Below are 22,937 nucleotides of genomic sequence, written 5' to 3'. Positions count from 1 at the left end.
TTACAAATGAGGGCTTTATGTTTTTGGAGAGCTGGCTATTAAATATTTACCAGCACACCACACAGAGGAGCTTGAATAAGTACATGAAGCAGGAACTATTTCATTTTGAATGGGATTTAAGATCTGCCAAGCTAGGAATGGAAATCAAGACAGAAAGGTTGGATGGGGCAATGCCTGGGTGGCTCAGTTGGTTAAGCATCTGCCTTTGGCTTGGGTCATGATCCCAGGGTCCTGGGATTGAGTCCTGCATCAGGCTTCTCGCTCAGCAGGGAGCCTACTTCTCTCTCTCCCTCTGCCTGCCACTCCCCCTGCTTGTGCTCTCTCTCTCTCTTCCCCTGACGAATAAATAAAATCTTAAAAAAAAAAAAAAAAGGTTGGATGGTACCTAGATATGGAGGGCCTTTAATGCTTCACTAAGGAGCTTTTTTTCATTTATTATCCTGTTCAAGACCTAGCAGAAAACAGATGGTACATTCAAAAACAGTGACTAAAGCAAGTTTTAAAAAGGGACCATTTACAAGGCATGGACAAGGTTAAGGTAGATTCACAGACGATGGCCAAACACCCCCGAGCTAGCTGCTTCAAGAAGCAAAAGCCAACGAGAAGCCAGACAGCAAAGGACCCACTGATGCAGGCCATTCAAGTCTGATGCCCAGAGTACAAAGAAAAGTGGAGAAGGGCAGGATGGCTCTGGAAGGGTATAGAAAATATCCAGCACAATCCCACAGCAAGTGGAGATCACTAAATGTCTTGTAATGGGAGCTATGGGCTCATTTCTGTTATTTAGAAAAATTTATCCATCAGCTATGTGTAAGACAGACTGGAGAGGGAACATGATGGATACAGGGACACCCATTAAGAAGCACTCACAATAAGCTAAATAAGAGGTAATGGAACTGGGGTTTTGGCAATAAGAACAGAGAAGGGTCATATTTAGGAAACAATGGAAACTTACAAGTGGAGAGGTAACTATTAGATATTACACTTGACTAGATGTAGAAATGGGGGAGGGAAGAGAAAAAAATAATATCAAGGTATTTAGCCTGTTTGACTTTGATGATAGTGGTTGCCAAAACCAGATAGGAGCATGCAAGAGCAAGAGCAAGAGCTCACTTTGAAAGTGGGCTGAGTTTCCATTTGTGTAATTAGAGGGTGGAAAGAGAAAGGTTAGAGCACACTTTCCTCCAGTTTTCTCCCTGCTGGGCCAGTTTATGGTGGATTTGTTCCTCTGCAGAAGGCTATGGTATATTCCCCTACAGCCACAGCTCATTCTGGATCCGAGAAACCACTGCATCCCTTTGACCCTACAGTGATGTGATTCTTAGGGTGAAAACAGCCAGCAAGCATTTGGAACAAAATTAAAGTTATCTCTTAGAAAGGTAGACTAAATAAAAAGGCTATTTCTAAATAAAATACAATTTAAATTGCAGTGCAATCTTATCTATCTAGGACTAACATGCATCTTAAAAGTTTTCTGTAGAGTTTTAGGTTGAAGGGGACTCAATTTAGATTGTGGAATGTTCAAATTGTTATAATGGAGAGGAAATATATTTTAATGCCAGTTGGGAGTGAAGTTATAGAGAAGTTGGATGTTTTTCTCATGAAGGCCTAGTGTAGAAGGCTTAAGATCTCAAGAGGCATAGAGAGAAAATGAAAGGGCTCAGGGGAGCCAGAGATGTACTAACATAAAACACAGTAGAAGGTGAAGGTTAAGTCTGCATCTTACTGAAAAGTAAGTGGCTATCTCCACCATTTCCTTTGATAACTACTTGGTGATAGTGTCTGGATTTAGTTATATGTCAATACAAAGATGGAGCTAAAACAGATTATTACACAGCCATGCATTAGCAATTCAGTGTTGAAATGATCTCTGTATTATGAACCATAATAACTGAGATGAGGCAGAAAAGTAGATCTCTCCATGGAGGACAAATCAATAACAACTAGGTTTTATGGTCATTAGTGTCCTAATGAAATTACTTACCATCTAAATCTCTTCGAGGGTCTTGAACATTCAACATCCTTCACCTCTTTTATGTTAACACCAGCCAGATGTGGCTAAGTGCAATTTACATAATGGAGATCATGAACAAAAATATTTCATACATGAAACATTTGCATGCCAAGCAAGAGGGATTTTTTTAAAGGTATCCCCAAACTAGTACTAAAAAAAATTATGTCTGTGGGCAAGACAGGTGATGTGCTATATCAATTAGCCAGTACCTTAATCAGGGGTTCATCTACAATAAAAGGGAAATGTATTACAAGGGGAGAAATAGGCAATAGAAAGCAAATAATAAAAGAAGGTAAACTAAGTTACTAGACCGTATGTGTCACTTTCACATACATTATATCTAAGAGTCACACAGAAAATGACGGAGAGATTTTCTTCTTCATGTGCCGTTTAGCTCTTGGAGTTTGGCATGTGCCACTCCAAACATTCCAGGCACTAGCTTGCCACCCAACCAGCCAAGGGCCCTTGCTTATGTGCTTTGTTTCTCCAGACATTCAAGCCTTCTGTAATCTTCCCCCTTCTATGACTAGATTCAAAACATCCCATCCCTTCCATGCATAATGCACACTCTCCTTTCGTGGAATTTCATACTAACTAGCAATTCTGTTTTCTCTGAACTCCAAGTATACCTTGGAGGAAGGGGCAAAGGAAGGTCTGAGATTAATGATCTCCCTTTTTTTCTATTCTAAGCCACACTGGTCTTCTCTCTCTTCCTCAAACCCATCAAGCTCCTTCCAATGGCCAGGGCTTGGCTGGCAAAGGTCTTCTCTTGCATACCCCATGCCTGAGCAACTCGCTTATACTTGAGATTTTGATTGAAATGTCACTTCCTTAGGAAGGATTTCTCTTAGAATCCTCCATGTAGAGGGGCGGAGCAAGATGGCGGAGGAGTAGGAGACGTGGATTTCGTCTGGTCTCAGGAATTCACTGAATAGGGAACAAACCATTCTCAACACCTACGAACTCGACAGGAGACGGAAGAAGAGAGTAGCAAAAACTCTCTGAACAGAGAAGCGACCACTTACTGGAAGGTAGGACATGCGGAGAAGTGAATCAGAGGGCGATATTCGGGAGGATAGACGGCGGGGGAGGGGCCTCCATCGGCTGCTTCTGGCAAGTGATAGAGCCACAGAGCACAAAATCAGAACTTTTAGAAGTCGGCTCCACTGAGGGACGCAGCTCCAGTGGCTAAGCTGGGGGTGGAAACCTCACGGGACAGTGTGGTCTCAGGACCCTCGGTGTCAAGAAAGACTGGGGGTGCCTGAGTGCGGCAGAGCTCCCAGGTACCGGAGCGGGGAAGCCGGCTGCAGAGACGGAGCCGAGGCGCAGGCTCTCAGCTCGGGGTTGCCATAAACTGTGATCCGCGGCCCAGTCGGGCCACTGCTCCTCCAGCAGGGACCCAACAAGAGGCAGATCCGGGGAGACTCCCCTATCTCCCCCGGGGAGGAGTGGCGCGGGAGCACACTGCAGGGATCTGCTGGGTTTGGAGACTCCACAAGGGTCGGGAGCCAGAGATAGAAACGCTCGGTCACAGGCCAGGTGAGCACGGAGTGCGGCCGGAGACTGGGGACATGGGAGTGACTGTTTTTCTCTGGGGGTGCACTGAGGAGCAGGGCCCTGAGTTCTCGGCTCCTCCGGGTGGAGATTGGGAGGCCACCATTTTCACTCTGGTCCTCCAAAGCTGTACCGAGAGCTTGCAGGGAACAAAAGCTCCCGAGAGCAAACCCGAGCAGATGGCTTAGCCGGGACCAAAAAGGGCGGGGCAATTCCACCTCCAGCAAAGACATTTGGGAACCACGGCAACAGGCCCCTCGCCCAAAAGATCAGCGCGAACAGCCAGCAAACCAAGACCAAGTCTACCGATCAAGGAGAACGGGAGAACTCCAGCGCTAGGGGAAGACTGCACATAGAATTCATGGCTTTTTTAATCATGATTCATTAGTTATTCAAAGTTAATTTTTTAACTATTTTTTAAAATTTTTCTTTTTCCCTTTTTCAACCAACATCTTATCAATCCCTTAAAAAAAACATTTTTTTTCTATTTTAGAGTCATATTTTATCCCTTCATAGTAGTTACCCTTATTTTTGGCATATATATATATAAGTTGTTCTCTCTTTAAAATTTTAAGATACAGTTTCTTCTAACAGATCAAAAGATACCCTAAATCACTGGTGTATGGCTTTGTTCTAGTCTCCTGCCTGATCACATTCTCTCCGTTTTTTTTTTTTAAATCTTCTTTCTTTTTTCAAACAACATCTTATCAATTCCTTTTATAAAATCTTTTATAATTTTCATCTTTACAGTCATCTTCCATCTCTTCATTGTATCAACCCTTATTTTGTACATATATAAGTCTTTCGTCCTTTAAAATTTTAGGAGGCACTTTCTTCTAACAGACCAAAATATGCCCCAAATCAAGTGTGTGGCACTGATCTATGCACTAGCCTGATGATATTTGATCATATTCTGTTTTTTTTTTGTTTTGTTCTGTTTTTGTTTATCTTTTTCTTTTTTTTTTCTCCTCTTTTTTCTTTCTTTCCCTTTCTTTTCCCCTGGTTTCAGGTCTTTTCTGATTTGTATAGAGTATATTTGCTGGGGACGTTGTTAACCTGTTAGCATTTTGTTCTCTCATTCATCTATTGCCTTCTGGACAAAGTGACAAGATGAAAAAAATCACCTCAGCAAAAAGAACAAGAGGTAGTACCGTCTGCCAGGGACCTACTCAATACGGACATTAGTACGATGTCAGACCTAGAGTTCAGAATCATGACTTTAAAGATACTAGCTGGACTTGAAAAAAGCATGGAAGTTATTAGAGAAACCCTTTCTGGAGAAATAAAAGAACTAAAATCTAACCAAGTCGAAATCAAAAAGGCTATTAATGAGGTGCAATAAAAAATGGGGGCACTAACTGCTAGGATAAATGAGGCAGAAGAGAGAATCAGCGATATAGAAGACCAAATGATGGAAAATAAAGAGGCTGAGAAAAAGAGAGATAAACAACTACAAGATCACGAATTTGAGAGATAAGCGATACGATAAGACGAGACAACATTAGAAAAATTGGGATCCCAGAAGAAGAAGAAAGAGAGAGAGGGGCAGAAGGTATACTGGAGCAAATTATAGCAGAGAAGTTCCCTATTGTGGGGAAGGAAACAGGCATCAAAATGTTGTTCCCTTCACAAAAATGTTCCCTTCCTGGGAAGCACAGAGAACCCCTCACAAAATCAATAAAAACAGGTCAACACCCCGACATCTAATAGTAAAACTTACGAGTCTCAGAGACAAAGAGAAAATCCTGAAAGCAGCTCATGAGAAGAGATCTGTAACCTACAATGGTAGAAACATTAGATTGGCAACAGACCTATCCACAGAGACCTGGCAGGCCAGAAAGGACTGGCATGATATCTTCAGAGCACTAAACGCGAAAAATATGCAGCCAAGAATACTATATCCAGCTAGGCTGTCATTGAAAATTGAAGGAGAGATAAAAAGCTTCCAGGACAAACAAAAACTAAAGGAATTTGCAAACACGAACCCAGCCCTCCAAGAAATACTGAAAGGGGTCCTCTAAGCAAAGAGAGAGCCTAAAAGCAGCATAGATCAGAAAGGAACACAGACAATATACAGTAATAGTGACCTTTCTTTCAATAGTTCCCCTGAATGTAAATGGGTTAAATGCCCCAATCAAAAGACACAGGCTATCAGATTGGATTAAAAAACAAGACCCATCGATATGCTGTCTGCAAGACACTCATTTTAGAACCAAAGACGCCCCCAGATTGAAAGTGAGGGGGTGGAAAACCATTTACCATGCTAATGGACACCAAAAGAAAGCTGGGGTGGCAATCCTTATATCAGACAAATTAGATTTTAAACCAAAGACGGTAATAAGAGATGAGGAAGGACACTATATCCTACTTAAAGGGTCTATCCAACAAGAAGATCTAACAACTGTAAATTTCTATGCCCCTAATATGGGAGCAACCAATTTTATAAGGAAATTAATAACAAAAGCAAAGAAACACATTTACAACAATACAATAATAGTGGGGGACTTTAACATCCCCCTGACTGAAATGGACAGATCATCAAAGCACAAGATCAACAAGGAAATAAAGACTTTAAATGACACACTGGAACAAATAGACTTCACAGACATCTTCAGAACATTCCATCCAAAGCAATGGAATACACATTCTTCTCTAGTGCCCATGAAACATTCTCCAGAATTGATCACATCCTAGGTCACAAATCAGGTCTCAACCGGTACCAAAAGATTGGGATCATTCCCTGCATATTTTCAGACCACAGTGCTTTGAAACTAGAACTCAATCACAAGAGGAAAGTCGGAAAGAACTCAAATACATGGAGGCTAAAGAGCATCCTACTGAAGAATGAATGGGTCAACCAGGAAATTAAAGAAGAATTAAAAAAATTCATGGAAACCAATGAAAATGAAAACACAACTGTTCAAAATCTTTGGGATACAGCAAAGGCAGTCCTAAGAGGAAAGTATATAGCAATACAAGCCTTTCTCAAGAAACAAGAAAGGTCTCAAATACACAACCTAATCCTACACCTAAAGGAGCTAGAGAAAAAACAGCAAATAAAGCCTAAACCCAGCAGGAGAAGAGAAATCATAAAGATCAGAGCAGAAATCAATGAAATAGAAACCAAAAGAACAGTAGAACAGATCAACGAAACTGGGAGCTGATTCTTTGAAAGAATTAACAAGATTGATAAACCTCTGTCCAGACTTATCAAAGAGAAAAGAGAAATGACCGAAATCAACAAAATTATGAATGAAAGAGGAGAGATCACAACCAACACCAAAGAAATACAAACAATTATAAGAACATATTATGAGCAGCTCTATGCCAGCAAATTAGATAACCTGGAAGAAATGGATGCATTCCTAGAAATGTATCAACTACCAAAATTGAACCAGGAAGAAATAGAAAACCTGAACAGACCTATAACCACTAAGGAAATTGAAGCAGTCATCAAAAATATCCCAAGAAACAAAAGCCCAGGGCCAGATGGCTTCCCAGGGGAATTCTACCAAACATTTAAAGAAGAATTAATACCTATTCTCCTGAAACTATTCCAAATAATAGAAATGGAAGGAAAACTTCCAAGCTCATTTTATGAGGCCACCATTACCTTGATCCCAAAACCAGACAAAGACCCCATCAAAAAGGAGAATTACAGACCAATATCCTTGATGAACATGGATGCAAAAATTCTCACCAAAATACTAGCCATTAGGATCCAACAGTACATAAAGGATTATTCACCATGACCAAGTGGGATTTGTTCCTGGGCTGCAAGGTTGGTTCTACATCTGCAAATCAATCAACATGATACAATACATTAACAAAGGAAAGAACAAGAATCATATGATCCTGTCAATAGATGCAGAAAAAGCATTTGACAAAGTACAGCATCCTTTCTTGATCAAAACTCTGTTCAGAGTATAGGGATAGAGGGTACCTACCTCAATATCATAAAAGCCATCTATGAAAAACCTACAGCCAATATCATTCTCAATGGGGAATAGCTGAGAGCTCCTCCCCTAAGGTCAGGAACGCGGCAGGGATGTCCACTATCACCACTGCTATTCAACATAGTATTAGAAGTCCTAGCCACAGCAATCAGACAACAAAAAGAAATCAAAGGCATCCAAATTGGCAAAGAGGAAGTCAAACTCTCACTCTTTGCAGATGATATGATGCTGTATGTGGAAAACCCAAAAGACTCCACCCCAAAACTGCTAGAACTCATATAGGAATTCAGTAAAGTAGCAGGATATAAAATCAGTGCACAGAAATCAGTGGAATTCCTATACACCAACAACAAGACAGAAGAGAGACAAATTATGGAGTCGATCTCATTTACAATTGCACCCAAAACCATAAGATACCTAGGAAAAAGTTTAACCAAAGAGGCAAAGGATCTGTACTCAGAAAACTATAAAATACTCATGAAAGAAATTGAAGAAGACACAAAGAAATGGAAAAACGTTCCATGCTCATGAATTGGAAGAACATACATTTGAAGATGTCAATGCTTCCTAGAGCAATCTGCACATTCAATGCAATCCCCATCAAAATACCATCCACTTTTTTCAAAGAAATGGAACAAATAATCCTAAAATTTGTATGGAACCAGAAGAGACCCCGAATAGCCAGAGGAATATTGAAAAGGAAAAGCAAAGCTGGTGGCATCACAATTCCAGACTTCCAGCTCTATTACAAAGCTGTCATCATCAAGACAGTATGGTACTGGCACAAAAACAGATACATAGATCAATGGAACAGAATCAAGAGCCCAGAAATGGACCCTCAACTCTATGGTCAACTCATCTTTGACAAAGCAGGAAAGAATGTCCAATGGCAAAAAGTCTCTTCAACAAATGGTGTTGGGAAAATTGGACAGCCACAGGCAGAAGAATGAAACTGGACCATTTCCTTACACCACACACAAAAATAGACTCCAAATGGTTGAAAGACCTAAACGTGAGACAGGAGTCTATCAAAATCCTAAAGGACAACACAGGCAGCAACCTCTTCAACCTCAGCCACAGCAACTTCTTCCTAGAAACATCGCCAAAGGCAAGGGAAGCAAGGGCAAAAATGAACTATTGGGATTTCATCAAGATAAAAAGCTTTTGCACAGCAAAAGAAACAGTCCACAAAACCAAAAGACAACCGACAGAATGGGAGAAAATATTTGCAAATGACATATCAGATAAAGGGCTAGTATACAAAATCTATAAAGAACTTATCAAACTCAACACCCAAAGAACAAATAATCCAATCAAGAAATGGGCAGAAGACATGAACAGACATTTCTCCAAAGAAGACATCCAAATGGCCAACATACACATGAAAAAGTGCTCAACATCGCTCGGCATCACGGAAATCCAAATTAAAACCTCAATGAGATACCACCTCACACCAGTCAGAATGGCTAAAATTAACAAGTCAGGAAACGACAGATGTTGGTCAGGATGTGGAGAAAGGGGAACCCTCCTACACTGTTGGTGGGAATGCCAGCTGGTGCAACCCCTCTGGAAAACAGTACGGAGGTTCCTCAAACAGTTGAAAATAGAGCCACAATACGATCCAGCAATTGCACTACTGGGTATTTACTACAAAGATACAAATGTAAGGATCCGAAGGGGTACGTGCACCTCAATGTTTATAGCAGCAATGTCCACAACTGCCAAACTGTGGAAAGAGTCAAGATGTCCATCGACAGATGAATGGATAAAGAAGATGTGATATATATACACAATGGAATATTATGCAGCCATCAAAAGGAATGAGATCTTGCCATTTGCAACGACGTGGATGGAACTGGAAGGTGTTACGCTGAGTGAAATAAGTTAATCAGAGAAAGACATGTATCATATGACCTCACTGATAGGAGGAATTCTTAATCTCAGGAAACAAACTGAGGGTTGTTGGAATGGTGGGGATGGGAGGGAGGGGGTGGCTGGTTGATAGACATTGTGGAGGGTATGTGCTGTGGTGAGCGCTCTGAATTGTGCAAGACTGTTGAATCACGGATCTGTACTTCTGAAACAAATAATGCAATACATGTTAAGAAAAAAAAAGAAGAAGATAGCAGGAGGGGAAGAATGGAGGGGAGTAAGTTGGAGGGGGAGACCAACCATGAGAGACGATGGACTCTGAGAAACAAACTGAGGGTTCTAGAGGGGAGGGGGAATGGGTTAGCCTGGTGATGGGTATTAAAGAGGGCACATTCTGTGTGGAGCACTGGGTGTTATGCACAAACAATGAATCATGGAACACTACATCAAAAGCTAATGATGTAATGTATGATGATTAACATAACAATAAAAAATTTTAAAAAAAGAATCCTCCATGTAATATTCTCTTCTGGCCTTATGTACTTCTCTTTCACTGGACTTAACACAGTCATACTTCCACATTTACTTGTGTAATTGGATTAATGCTGTTACCCCCATCAGATGGCAATCCCCACATAGGAATGGACCACATTTCATCTGTTTTGCTTGCCACTGTATCACCAACTCACAGAAAAAGATCTGCACTGAGGTCATGGTGTTGATATCTGCCAAATAACTGAAATGAATTAACTGTCACGTTCTAAGCACTGTCTCAAGTGCTTTCCCACATATTCTCATAGCAACCCTGTGGGTTCATATTATTCCCCCATTCTATAGATAAGAGAGCTTGGGGGTTAAAAAAATTGAGTCTTTTGGCCAAGATCACACAGCTAGCATGTAATAGAGTTGAAATTCATACCCAGACCCATCTCATCTGAGCTCTGTTTTCTTTCTTTTTTGTTGTGGAATTTCCATAGATGATCACTTAATTATTTTCTGTCTTGTTTCTGTTCATTCTCTCTCCCCAATGAATCTCAAAACACATTTGGGATGGAAGTAACACCACGTACATTTTTTTCATCCCCCACATCACCCTTGTAATAGCACTTGATATTCTACATGCATTTAATGAATACTTTTTGATTAATAACACTTCCTTGGCATTAATATCATCAAAGCATCCCCAAATGAGTTCAGCTTTCTGTAATAACCTCTCTAAAATAGTAATGCAGTACATCTCTGATATAATACAGGTTTATAATCTACTCATTTCTACCAAACTATATAGGAAATAATTTTGTAAAAAAATTTAGTAAAAGCAGTATGACAAAATGAAATAGGATATGAAAATCCCTTTCCTCTTTCATTCACTGACTATTTGCTAAGTGCCTATTCCATGTGCCAAGTGTTCTCTAGGTGCCAAGGATCCAAGTCTAAGTAAGTCATAGTCTTCCCTCACGGAGCTGTTGTTGGTGGTATTATTAAGGAGATGAAAATACATAATCCAAAATTAAGATAACACATCCTATACTTGAAGTGAGAACAAGCAAATGTGGGAAAATCAAGGACATTGTGACTAACTCAGCCTGGAGGAAAACCAGAGCAAGTACCTGGTCCTATATACTTATTATCTCTAAAATATTGGGCCAATTCCTTGTCTCAGGTTTTTTTCCATCTTTAAAGTGAGGATAATACCTCCCAGAGTTGCTGTGTACTTCTCTCAGCACACTTAGAAAATGCTATTTATTGGCCTACAAGAGTTGCCAGAGATGACTAGGTTGGTGGTTGTACTAGCTGTCCCCAAGAGCTAAGAGTATAGGTATCTCCAATTACCTGTAAATGCACTCACCTGTCAGTTGGGGAACTTTGACTAGGAAGATTAAACATGACAATGAAAATGAAGTTCTTTGTAAATAACTGTTATTTCTAGCTCCAAAAGAATTCAAAGAATAATGAGGCAGTTAATACATATTCTCAATGCTCTCCTTCATGTGTATATGAAAATCTGCTAGCTGTAACAGGGTAGAGGCTAAGTCTCCTTAAGGGTTACCTGATTTAGCTTGCCTGGTGACCTTCTCTTGCTTTGTAATTGACCCTGCTGCCAAAAGGACTTTGGGTTACACTGCACTGGGTTCTAATCTGGTCCCAACCAGGAGCTCGTAGTTTGGTCCAGCAAAACAATGATGTTATGAAGATGATAATACCAAGAATCAGTAATAACAATGGTAGCAGCATGATTTGTTGAGCACTTACAAGACGCTAACCATTGTTCTAAGAGTTTTACAGGCCCCAACAACTTTATTACTGGATCCATCAGCGTTGAAGCTTTTGGGTCTGCTAGTTTTGACAATGTCTTGAATTCAGTTCCTCTTTGAGGAATGGTAGCTCTGAGCCAAATCTGTTATCTCTGGTTAGAAAATGTGATTTTATGAATTACAACTTAGGGGCACTACAATAGTTCCAGAGTGAGAAAAGGGAGAGTGGATACAGAACATAATATAGAAACAAAAAAAAAGGCTGTAATGTATTCATCTGTCTGCCTTTTCTTTTAAAGCACATCAGCTGACTTAAGATTTCTTGAATGGGCAAATTGAAATCTCTCCTGGGGTCCACCACAAAGGTGACAACCATGTGAATTACTGACTTCACAAACATCTAGTCTGAATCTTGTCGTCTCTTAAAATCCCTACACTTTCCTCTGAGTAAGCATCCTTGGAATGCAGACACCATACATTCAGAAAGGTCAGATTTCAATGTAATACCACTTCTACTAATTGTTCCTATTTACAAAGTACTTACCTTGCTCCAGGAACTGTGCAAAGAGCTGTAAATGCATGATCTCATTGAACACATCCAATGATGTGTTCTATTATTAACTATATTAGGTGGGTTCTATTATTAACTCTATTTTACAGATGAGGATACTGAGGTTCAGTGAAATCACTCCAGACCACACAGCAAAGATGCAGTTTTGGAACTAATTCCTCCCAATTCTGAGTCCTGTCTAGTTATCCACTCTTTTTGCCCTGCCTTGGGCTATATACATCCTGTAACACTATCGTAGTGACTCACATTGTTCTGATGTTCACTTGCATATCAGAAAGGTCCCTTAAAGCAAAACAATCTCTAGAAGCAAACTCAAGTAGTTTTTAATATTGCTAGCAGTTTTAAGCTCTTGTATCACTCAACACTTTTCATTAAGGGTCAGCAATCTAAATTCTGCAAATATCAAAGATACTAACTTTTCTCTAATAATTTTACTTCTTTTTTCTGTGTAACAGAAAGGTGCTTTTCAGTTTTTAGGAACCTTCTAAATTTAAGACAATGATGATATAACAGTATGCAATGTGATGGTAATGGTTAGAAGAATGCAATCTTTATGCATTTCTATTCATTAGAAATTTTTTAATCTTAAATATGATTTAAAAATATATTGTTAATGAGGCGCCTGGGTGGTTCAGTTGGTTGAACATCCGACTCTTGATATTGGCTCAGGTCATGGTCTTGGAGTAGTGGTATTGAGCCCCTGCATTGGGCTCTGTGCTCAGCAGGGAGTCTGCTTGCAACTCTCTCCCTCTGCCCCTCCCCCCGTTCTCTCCCTCTCAAATAAATAAATAAATCTTTAAAATATGCTGTTAATATGCCAATATAAATTTAAAGACTAATTCAATGATGATTGGTTAAATAAAAATACCAAGGTAGATTTCAAAATTTAAATAAAATGCATTGTTTTATTTTATATAAACCTCACTTTAATAATGGAATTACAGAATTTTTAGGGCCAGAAGGGCTACGAGAGCTAGTCTAGTCCAATTCTTTTGTTTTATAGCTGCAATTAAAGATGAAGAAACATAGCCCAGTGCTTTAACAGTGCAAGTTCAGAGTCACATAGACCCAAGTTCACATCCTTGCTCTGCCACTTCCGAGCTCTGAAACTATCTGTCATCCACAGTCACAGAGCCAATTCTTGCAAGTGCCCTGCCTAGAAAGCAGGACTGCTATAAACTGAGAACTCAAATAAAAGACTCTCTCCTCTAAAACAGATGTATATTCATTCATTCATTTGACAAACATTTATTGAGTACACACTAGTTGTATGACCTTGCACAAGTTCCTTGTTTTGTGCCTTAGTTTCCTGCACTGTAAAGTGGGTATCCATATTACAGAGTTTTTGCAAGGATTAAATGAATTAATGCATATAAGATGCATGGGATGGCTCCTGGCATGGTGGAAAGGCAAACAATGTTAGATATCATTACCTTTCTCCTACTGCTACTGCACTCTATATTAGGTAATACAGCAGGGCTCTGGGGATATAATTCAGGAGCCCTATGTAATATTTTCCTCCTAATTACTAAGGCATCTCTTTTCTATGGAATGAATCTCTCACTCCACTGTCACTCCTGAGGGTAAAGCCATTTGTAAGCTTCTTTTCTAGGGTTCTGTTTTGACAGTGCTATCCTTCATGCATGAAGAGAAAAATATCTCACCAGAATTTGCCCACATATTTTGTGTTTTTCTTTCAGATGACTTTGAAGACACTCAAGTTTTGTTTTGTTTTGTTTTTTTTAAACCTGGTCTCCCAGGTGAGAAATGATGAGGTTGCAAGTATGTGAGGATGTTGGCTGGGATTCCAGAGACGGGTTGCCCCCAAAGGACATGGTAGAACTAACTAGTCTTTTGGGGGTTTTAAACCTTACATGTAGTCCTCACTGCATAGAACCATAATGAGCTGGAAGAACAAGCAGAGAAATGCAGTTAATTGCCACTCCAGTGTCTTCAGTGGTTCTGTCATGGCTGGATGAGTTACTATGGATTCCATCAGTGTTCTGGAAACTCTCAGGACATGGGCTGAAGTCCTACATATCATGATCTTGGAAATCAGAGAATTGTAAAGATGAAAAGAACCTTGAGAGGTCATGCAGCTTCTCAGTCTTGCTTCTCACAAGCAAATGTTACGCCGTCACAGAGAAGTGCAAAATTAGATCTTTAAGACCTTGAGAGAAGGCTCTTTACAAAACTCATTTTGATGAACAAGTCTTATTTTTGAAAACAAAAACATAAACTTGTCAGTATGGAATCCGTCTCCCCTGTTTGTGTATGTGTGTGTACATGTGTGTGTGTATATACACACAAAGTTAAAATACCCCTGCCAAACACAACCAGAAAACCATGCCACTATTGCTTTTCTTTTGTAGGCAGAACACCCTCAGTTCTTCCAATGTTCTGGGATATCTCATTTTCTTATCCTAGCCATCACTCTCCTATGAACCTTTCTTCCCAGCTTGTCACAAGTATTTTTTTTTTTTTAAGCTTCTAAGGTCAACTTAAGGTAAGATATTAGAGAGAAAGTCTGGTTAGTCCTTAGGTATCTGGGAAACCCAGCTTAAATTTCCCTGCATGATACATTTTAATTGATACATCCCAGATCCTTGCTCTCCTTGGTAGCCCAAATGCTAGAGTGCTGAGTCACTGTCATATTACCTGTTCTGTCACCACAGTCCAGGAATCAGACTTCATGCAAGCAGGGAGCCTCGGGTCTTATCCCAGATCCAGTCTTATGCTAGATGTATGACCTTATGTAAATTCAACTTACGCTAGAAAAGTGAGAGTTGCAACCCTTCTTCTTTTACAGCGCAACCTTAGAAATTTATTAAGTGACTTGTCCAAGGTTACACTGAACCTGTCCATGGCTCTGGGTTCCTTAGTTATTGAAAAAAGAGAAAGAATGATACTTGGTGTCTCAGAATGTTACAGATCAAAGGAAATATATATTTAAGAACCCTGCAAAATGTGAAGTTCTAAAATATGAGGCACTATTCACTTTCTTTGTCAATGAAGCCCATCTTCTCTTAATGCAGCATGTGCTGTTATAGGTTTCTTACAACTGACTTTCATTCTGTTTCTAGCTTCCTTTCCTGCTTGCTCAAGACACTGAATTCTAACCAGTTTAGAGGGGTCTACCCTCTTGTAAGCAACCATCCCACTCATTTGTGTTCAATGAGACTAGATTTAAAATTGTCTCCTGCCAAACACTTGTGTTCCAGGTGAAAGCCTATTCTGTGAATTAACCATAAGGTTTTTAAAAGCCTTTGCTGATGGCCAAAATCTGAATTAAGGTCCTGTTTCTATACTTCTGTAGCTCACACTTTTGCCATCAGAATACACACAATATACTCCCCTTTCTGTTACCCCTAATGGGCTTTAACTTCGTGAGGGCAGAGCCAACGTCTTTTAGAGCAGGGTTTCTCAAAACCTTGATACTATTAACACTGGACCAAATAATTCTTTGTTGTGGGGGAACTATCATATGCATTGTAGGATGTTTATCAGCATCCCTGGCTTCTACCCACTAGATGCCAGTAGCATCCTCCACCTTCAGTTGTGACAACTGCTAGAAATGTCTCCAAATATTGCCAAGTTTCTCCGGGGTGGGAGCAAAATCACCCCCAGTTGAAAACCCCTGTGCTTGATCCAGCAGAGTGCCTTTTTCACTCTATAAATATTTGTAGAATACATGACTGATGGAAAGAAAATGCTTCTGATGGATTTAATGTACAAGATGCAGAAAAATCAAGCTAATTTCTTTTGGTTTTAGTACCTCCTATAATGCCTGGCACACAGCTGGAGCTCAGTATATATTCACTGGGTGAACAAGTGTTCCAAGATCATAAACAGCTTCCTGTATCCCAGGTAAAATTATTTCCCTCAAGAAGGCCCAGGTGAGGTCATAGGGAACTGTCACATTAGGGGGAGAAAATTTTTAAAAGAACAAAAAATTTTCTTAGCTGTGGAATTAGGAACCAGAAAAAATACCTTGCAGAAAAGAGCATCATGGCTATGTTCCCCAGACCTTTAGCTCTCCATCCAATTGTGGCATTTAGGGCAGAAATAAAATTCTTTGCAGTGGTAATGCTAGAAACATCGAGCATTCCTGCATCCTTTAAAACAACTCAGTTAGGGACATGAAGCACCAGGAGGGTTGCAGGACATCTAGAAGGTCACACATTCAGTCATTAGTGTCAGAGCTGGGAAATGAGCCTGTGCCTTCCTGACTCCCTGTACAGTACTTGATTACAGTGATTATTATGGATGCAAATTAAGACTTATTACTATTGTGAAATAACAATGCAGGTTAATGATATTCTTTATTGCCATGCTAACATTTTTTCTAGAGGGGAAAATTATAGGCATGAAACCAATTAAGCAACCTTTCTTTCTTTGCAAAGCTTTTTAGTGTTCCTAAATGAAGACTCTCTCTTTGTGCTTACTGCTTAATAGTGCAAACTGATTTTTTGTCTCCTAGGTCTTAGTGAGATGGATGCTAATACTGGTGCTGTCTTTTCTTCCCGTATGAATTGAAAATGACTATGTTAATACATTATCTTACAAAGGGCAGGCATAAATAGGAAGAGCAAATATTTTGAAATGAATATTTAATGGGCATTCTCCTATAGAGGTTAGGCATTTTTGGAAATACCTCCCTTGGAAATCTTTTGTGAGCCCAAGTCTTGCAATTGCCCTCTCCTGGACACCACTGAGGGACAGCTCTCCTCTCATGATTGAAATGTTGGCTCCAGAAAACAATGGCACGTTAATTTACGTATCCCCCAAACTTTACATAGTTGTCCTTCACTCCTTGTTCTACAAAATACAAAAACGTTCAAGTAGAAGGATGTCATGTCACATGTACATTGTTACTGTAACTATGGGAACCGAAACATGCCACCAGTGTGTCTGTTTCATACACAGATGAGGGGACAGCTGTGGAGTCCACATGTCTGCCGGTGGTATAATAGATGTGAGGTAGGATGGCCTGGGTCAGAAAATTACAACTCATTTATATTAATCAGAGCTTTCAAATAACATCCCAACCCCTTTGCCATAAGGAGCATAAATGGAAGGCAGTAAGTCACTGTAAAAGCAGTTTCATTCCATAGCTTTCAAAACCGTGTTGTAAGTAGATGCAGCAGCATCTCTGGAGAGGACTCTCAAGTCCGAGTTGACGGAACTTCGTTGTGCATCATGAAAGTTTAAGCTTCGTTTCTTTGCATGTCAGGGATGATTTTCAGTAAGTATAATAGTTCCATCCAAGTTAAATGTTTGTTAGTTATGGTATTGGAAGCATGGCTTCCACAAACCCCTATAGCAGTTTCACTGAGTAAGTTAGTCCTTCCAGCTCTATTCACTCAATACTATCAGGTTACAAATGAGAAAACTGAGGGCTGGCAGGGTTATGAAACATCTAAGATAACTCAGCTAGGAGTGGATAGTAGCTTCCTTACCAACCAAATAATGAATAAAATTGCTAATAATATCCTACCTTTGCTAGACCTTTTGAAAATACCCAAAAAGTAAAAAAAAAAAATAATATGTAACCCAAATGTTTCTCTTTAAAAAAGTGTAACATAAAATAGCATATATTTTAATTATTGAATAATATGCATAACAGTTCTATAGGTGCCATAGGTCTGGAAATATATACTATATTATTTCATCATGTATTGTAAATGCAGTGTCAACTATTTATTATGCATTTGTCTATGTTTTAATCCTTGAAGGCCATATCCTGTAATATATCTATATAAAGTAGGCAGATGGTAATATGTTAAAACAAAAAATTTAGAAAACAAACTTCAGTTAAGATTTGTAGTGCGAATGGTTCCCTTGGACAGTAACTATTGAATTTTACAGATAGGGTTTAACTTTTGTCTCCATTCTATACTTTAAGCCAAAAACAAGAGAGGATACATGTTTTCCTGACTTCATCTATATAATTATATTCTCACCCTGAATAAAATATTAATCAAAGCTCTATTCATGAGTCAAAGAAACTTCCATTGTTCCCAGAAGCCAAAATATGATTCTAAAATGGAATTTGCTTTATCTCCTGACTGGCTTAACCCCAAATAGGTATTCAGCATAATAATTTTGAAAAATTAAATATAATATTTAAGCAACCTTACATTAGTGTTCAAGTGAATCATTCAAAGAACTATTATTTTGTAGCTGAAAATAAATTTTAAGAAAGCATTATGAAAGCCTAGTAAAAAGTGACAGGCAGATCCTATAATTTACTATATTTTTTTTATGGTGTATGGCTTATTTATGGTGGCATAAAAAGCCCACCATTCTGTTTATTTATAGTCATACCCAACTGGCTTGGAAAGTAGCAATATAACTCTATTGAGGCATATTTTCTTTAATACCTACCAGTTTGTTCCCATGAGTGTCACTGCTTTAGGATATGTGGTAATTGCTCCAGCAATTCAGGTCAAGAAACTAGCCTTAGCAGGGCCTAACCAGAGAGAAATCAATGGTTGAGTTTTCCCTTGCTTCTTTTGAATTCCAGATACTATCCAGAGCTATGCGTATTATCGTTCAGGGCCAGAGTCTGCAGTTAGATCTGGTCCAAGATTTTATTTAGCACAGTGATTTTTTAAACCAATAAGTACTTTATTACTTTTATTTACCAAGGAATGAGCTCTAATTTTCCCTTTTATTAGAATTGCAGAATAAAGATTTCACATAGGCAGGATAATAACCAAAGTTCTCACAAATGTGAGGCTGTGGTCATTTTAAAGTTATCTGGTTTGTTTCAACAATACCTAGATACTTAACAGTAAAATCATTTACAGCCTAGTTTAGAAAAGTCAACTATTTTCTAGTTAATCCTCAAGTCCATAATGAGGACAGAATCTCAGGCTTCAGTCACTATTATTATAATGATTTGTTACTTTCTAACTTCTTGATAGCTTTAAGACACAAATGTAATCTTGGCTATAACATTTTCTTACTGAAATTTGACTCAATTCATGTCTCCTCTCCTGGGAAAATACTGCCTTATGTGTAAAAGTCACTGAACCAGCAAAAGTAACTTAAAGGAAACACATAAAATAGCAGACTAACATCTGTTGTGCACCCTCCCCTGCAAACACCAAGCCCTCAAAACAATGCTGTCTTTTCGGTGGGGGGAGTGGTATTTTACTGTCCCTTTCAGTGAATATATAGAATACAGGGGCAAGCACTGTTTAGTGAATAGGTTCTTTTTCCCTTCAACAGTGTTTCAGACTGACAAAAGAGGCCAAAGGGGCTGGCTTGTCAGTAGGTATAATCCCAGGGCTCACGTGCAGCCCACACCATCGGCCTTTTGTTTGGTGGTCATACTACTTCCAGGAGGTGAGCTGCACAGTGGTCTATTAGCTAATGTTAGACAAGGCAGAAATTTCCCTAGTTTGGGGTCCAATGCATGACTGCCTCCCATTCATCGTCTGGTCCTGTGACCCGAAAACCCCTCGGGTGACTAGGAACATGATGGTTTCATCACCTTCAGTTCTACAAGTTTGCCTTAACAGCTAAAATAATTTTGATCGAACAGTAAACATTCTTCATGTCAGTCAACTACAACTATTTTTCCCATTTGTCTATCTCTGAGGATGGAGAGAAAAGGTGAGCAGGGGGTAAAATTACTAAAAGACAAAGAAAAGAAACTCTAAAAGTTAAAAGGTCAATTCAGTAATCACCTCAAACCACTAGAAATGGATTAAAGTTACTGCCTGCTTCATATAAACATTTTTCTCACTATCCAGCTCAGAACATCCAGCCTGAATGTTGCACAAAAATACTCAGCCAGGTAAAGAGCAAGTAGTACTTTGAGCTTTCAACACAATAGCACTCAGAGAATTTGGCTCTTGAATAAAGGTGTCAGCAAGCCATGGAATTCCTAAACAGAAAAACTCACACTGCGCCATTATTCCATTTTCTTAAGGTCTATTGTTAACTAAAGACTCCTTGTCTTTTCAAATTCCTTCATGTGAATGGATGAGGCCAGACATCTGCCAGGATTCGCTCACATTTGCATGCAAATCAGAGACTTTGGGACACACATGGCCAAGGAGCCAACAACACCACTTTTACTCTAGACTTATACTGATCAAAGTGTCTTCCTGAACTTTCAACATCTCTAGTCCTAGCTCTTAAAAAGAAAGTAATGAGCATATATTATATTATTTAGACCCTGGCAGCAAAGCATACTGCAAAACAAAACAACATACTCTTTTTCAGAAAATCCTACAAGCAAAAGCCCAAATCAGCAATACCTGTTCCCTCACTTAATCTGGCTTTTCCTTTATTATGTAGGTCTGGAAATGAACATGCTAATCGTGACATAAGATTTAGGGAAGGATCCATTTTCTTGGACTCTTGACCTTTGCCTGTGTAGTTCAAATGCCTCAAAACTATTCACATCCCGTCATTCATTCATTCATTCATTCATTCATTCATTCATTGCCAGGCACTGTACTGGTCCCTGGGGCTACAGCGGTGAACCCAACAGACAAGATCCCCCTCTCCCGGAATAGGTACCACCGCCGAGTCTCCCACTCCGCGTATCTACCTCGACTCCTTCGCAAGGGTCCCGGGACGGGTTTTCCACCAATCCTGGGTGCGTGGCTCCGCTCCCGTGCTTGGATCTTTCTAAAGCACCCCAGCCTGCCAAGGCAGGGGACTCCTGCCGCGGGAAGCGGTCGCGACAGGGCCCCGGGAAACGGGGCTGCCCACACCCCTCTACACGCAGCACGAACGACACTCGCTGGCAAACTTTCCTTGCTCCGACCCGGGCCGAGCGGGGAACTCAGCACCGGCTCGGTTCCTGGAGCGGACGGAGGCTTCCCTGACATTTCGGCATCCCTGGCAAGCCTCCTGAGGCTGCTACTCCTGGACTCAAAACGTGTAGGGTGAGGTCTTTTCCCCATTTACACTGCCCGACAATTGAGTAGATTCTAACGAATGCTCTGACTTCATTACACTCGATGCTTTGTGAATTGCGTCCCTTGCCCCTTTATCAACAAGGCCACCGCCAAGACATCCTTACTCTTACCTCTTCCCACTACCTGCCACCTTCCTTTCCCATCTCTTGGTTCTCTTTCCAACTCCCCAGACCCCTCTACCCGCTCTTCTCCGGCCCCGGCCGCCTGACCCGTTCACATCCCAGCAGCCCCTCCTTCCTTTGGATCCCCGGGCACCACCCTCCCCCGCCTTGATCCCTGAAATTCAGCGGGCTTGCCTCCTGTCACTGCCTTTTGCCCATTTCTGTCTGGTCTTCATTCCGAACTATCGCTGTACCCCACCACTGTGGAGGGTTTTTTTTGGGAGCGGGGTGGTGAGAGGGTAGGGAGAGGGTTACTAGATTCCGTTTCCCCGACTTGGTCATTTTCCCCAGCTCCATGAGCCGCGCCCCCTCGTCCCCCGTAGGCCCGCAATCTTATCCCGCGGTTCCCCAAACCCTCTCAGGCCCGTCACGCCGCCAAGTTTGCCTCGACTTCCCCTAGTTGCCGCCCAAACCTCCCGCCACCGCCCGGCTAGGCGAGCGCACTTACCCCGAGGCCTGGCTGGCGGGGGTGTGGGGTGCGCACGAACCCGCGGCGGCAGCAGGAGGAGGACGACTGGCTGAGCGGAGCCTCTCTGCCAGCCCGCAGCGCGCACTGGCTCCTTGGGGGGCTCCCAGCAGAGCACCAAGACGGGAGGAGAGGCAACGACACGAGCAACAGCTGCTGCGCGGGCCTGGGCTCAATCCGACTCTCGGGGATCCGGGCAGAGGCAGGCAGGATTGGGAAGGAGGGTTGGAGAAGTGGGGTGCAGAGGGCGAGGCAGAAAGCGGCCAGGTCCTGAGGAAGGCACCCGGGGCAACTAGGGATGCCACCGTGCGGATTCCGCCGCCTGGGCTAACGCCACCAGCCCCTCTCCCCAACCGGAGGGCGCTGCGGGCGCTGGCGCACGGGCCTCGCCTAGCTCCCCGGCTCGCTGACGGCGCCCTCGGTGCGCCCCGCTTTGTGCTCCCCGCAGCCGGCGTGCACCTGGTGTAAGCAAAAGCGGTCAGCTGATGGGCTGCGCGCCGATTGGCTGCTTCGCGGTCTCCTCCCCTCCCTCCCGACCCCCTTCCTGGCCTCCCCCTCCCGGCCTCCAGCCCCCGGCTCAGACCCGTGCTGGGGCACCATCTGTAGCCCGCCCAACAAAGGCGCAGCGCCACGGGTCTCGGGTGGCCCTGCCGTCCTGCGCCGCCTCCGCGACCGCTGTAGGGAGCAGTGGGCCGCCGCTTTTTGTCTGGGGGACGACAGGCTGCGGCTGGGTTAGGGAGGCAAAGCATAGTGTCGTTTCTTAGCAAAAGACATTAAAAAAAAAAAAAAGCCCTTGTTAGGAGGCCAGCTAGGTACAATGGGGCGCAATCTGCACAACGTAGAACTTGGGCTCAGAGGCTGAGAATCAGGCAAAAATCAACCCAAGAGAGAGCCAAGTTTCAGTATGAATCTGACCTTCCTCTTAAAATGCATGGCGATTACTTGGAAAGCAGCTCTGCTCACCACTATTCCACACCAATGCTGCACTCATGGTGATTACTCGGGCTGTGTGTTTGCATATTTAGGTGGCTGTGGAACTGGCTTGTGCCCTTGTGGGAAGTAGTATTTGCGGACACTTAAATGAATGGTGAAGCCACTTCTGATTTAGGGAGGCTTCAAAAACAATTCCGAAACTTTGTAATTACA

General features: G+C 41.5%; 1 protein-coding gene across 2 annotated transcripts in view; it reads right to left on the bottom strand.

Moving 5' to 3' along the window:
• LRRN1 (leucine rich repeat neuronal 1) overlaps positions 1–22,213 on the bottom strand; it is a 63,409-nt gene extending 41,196 nt beyond the window's left edge. Inside the window, exon 1 of one of the 2 annotated variants that reach the window (XM_025885574.2) lies at positions 21,774–22,213. The gene's annotated coding sequence lies outside the window, so the exon portion shown is untranslated. Of the gene's footprint in view, positions 1–20,791; positions 21,257–21,773 lie in introns of those variants that run through there. The other variant, XM_073901570.1, reaches the window with a different exon arrangement.
• Positions 22,214–22,937: the final 724 nt, after the last annotated feature.

This window comes from Callorhinus ursinus, unplaced genomic scaffold (genome assembly GCF_003265705.2).
Source record: "Callorhinus ursinus isolate GAN/ISIS: 27379988/994484 unplaced genomic scaffold, GSC_fseal_2.0 scaffold15, whole genome shotgun sequence".
Classification (NCBI taxonomy): Eukaryota; Metazoa; Chordata; class Mammalia; order Carnivora; family Otariidae; genus Callorhinus; species Callorhinus ursinus.
The sequence above is the reverse complement of the archived record's forward strand: the minus strand, read 5'-3'. Positions and strand labels throughout refer to the sequence as shown.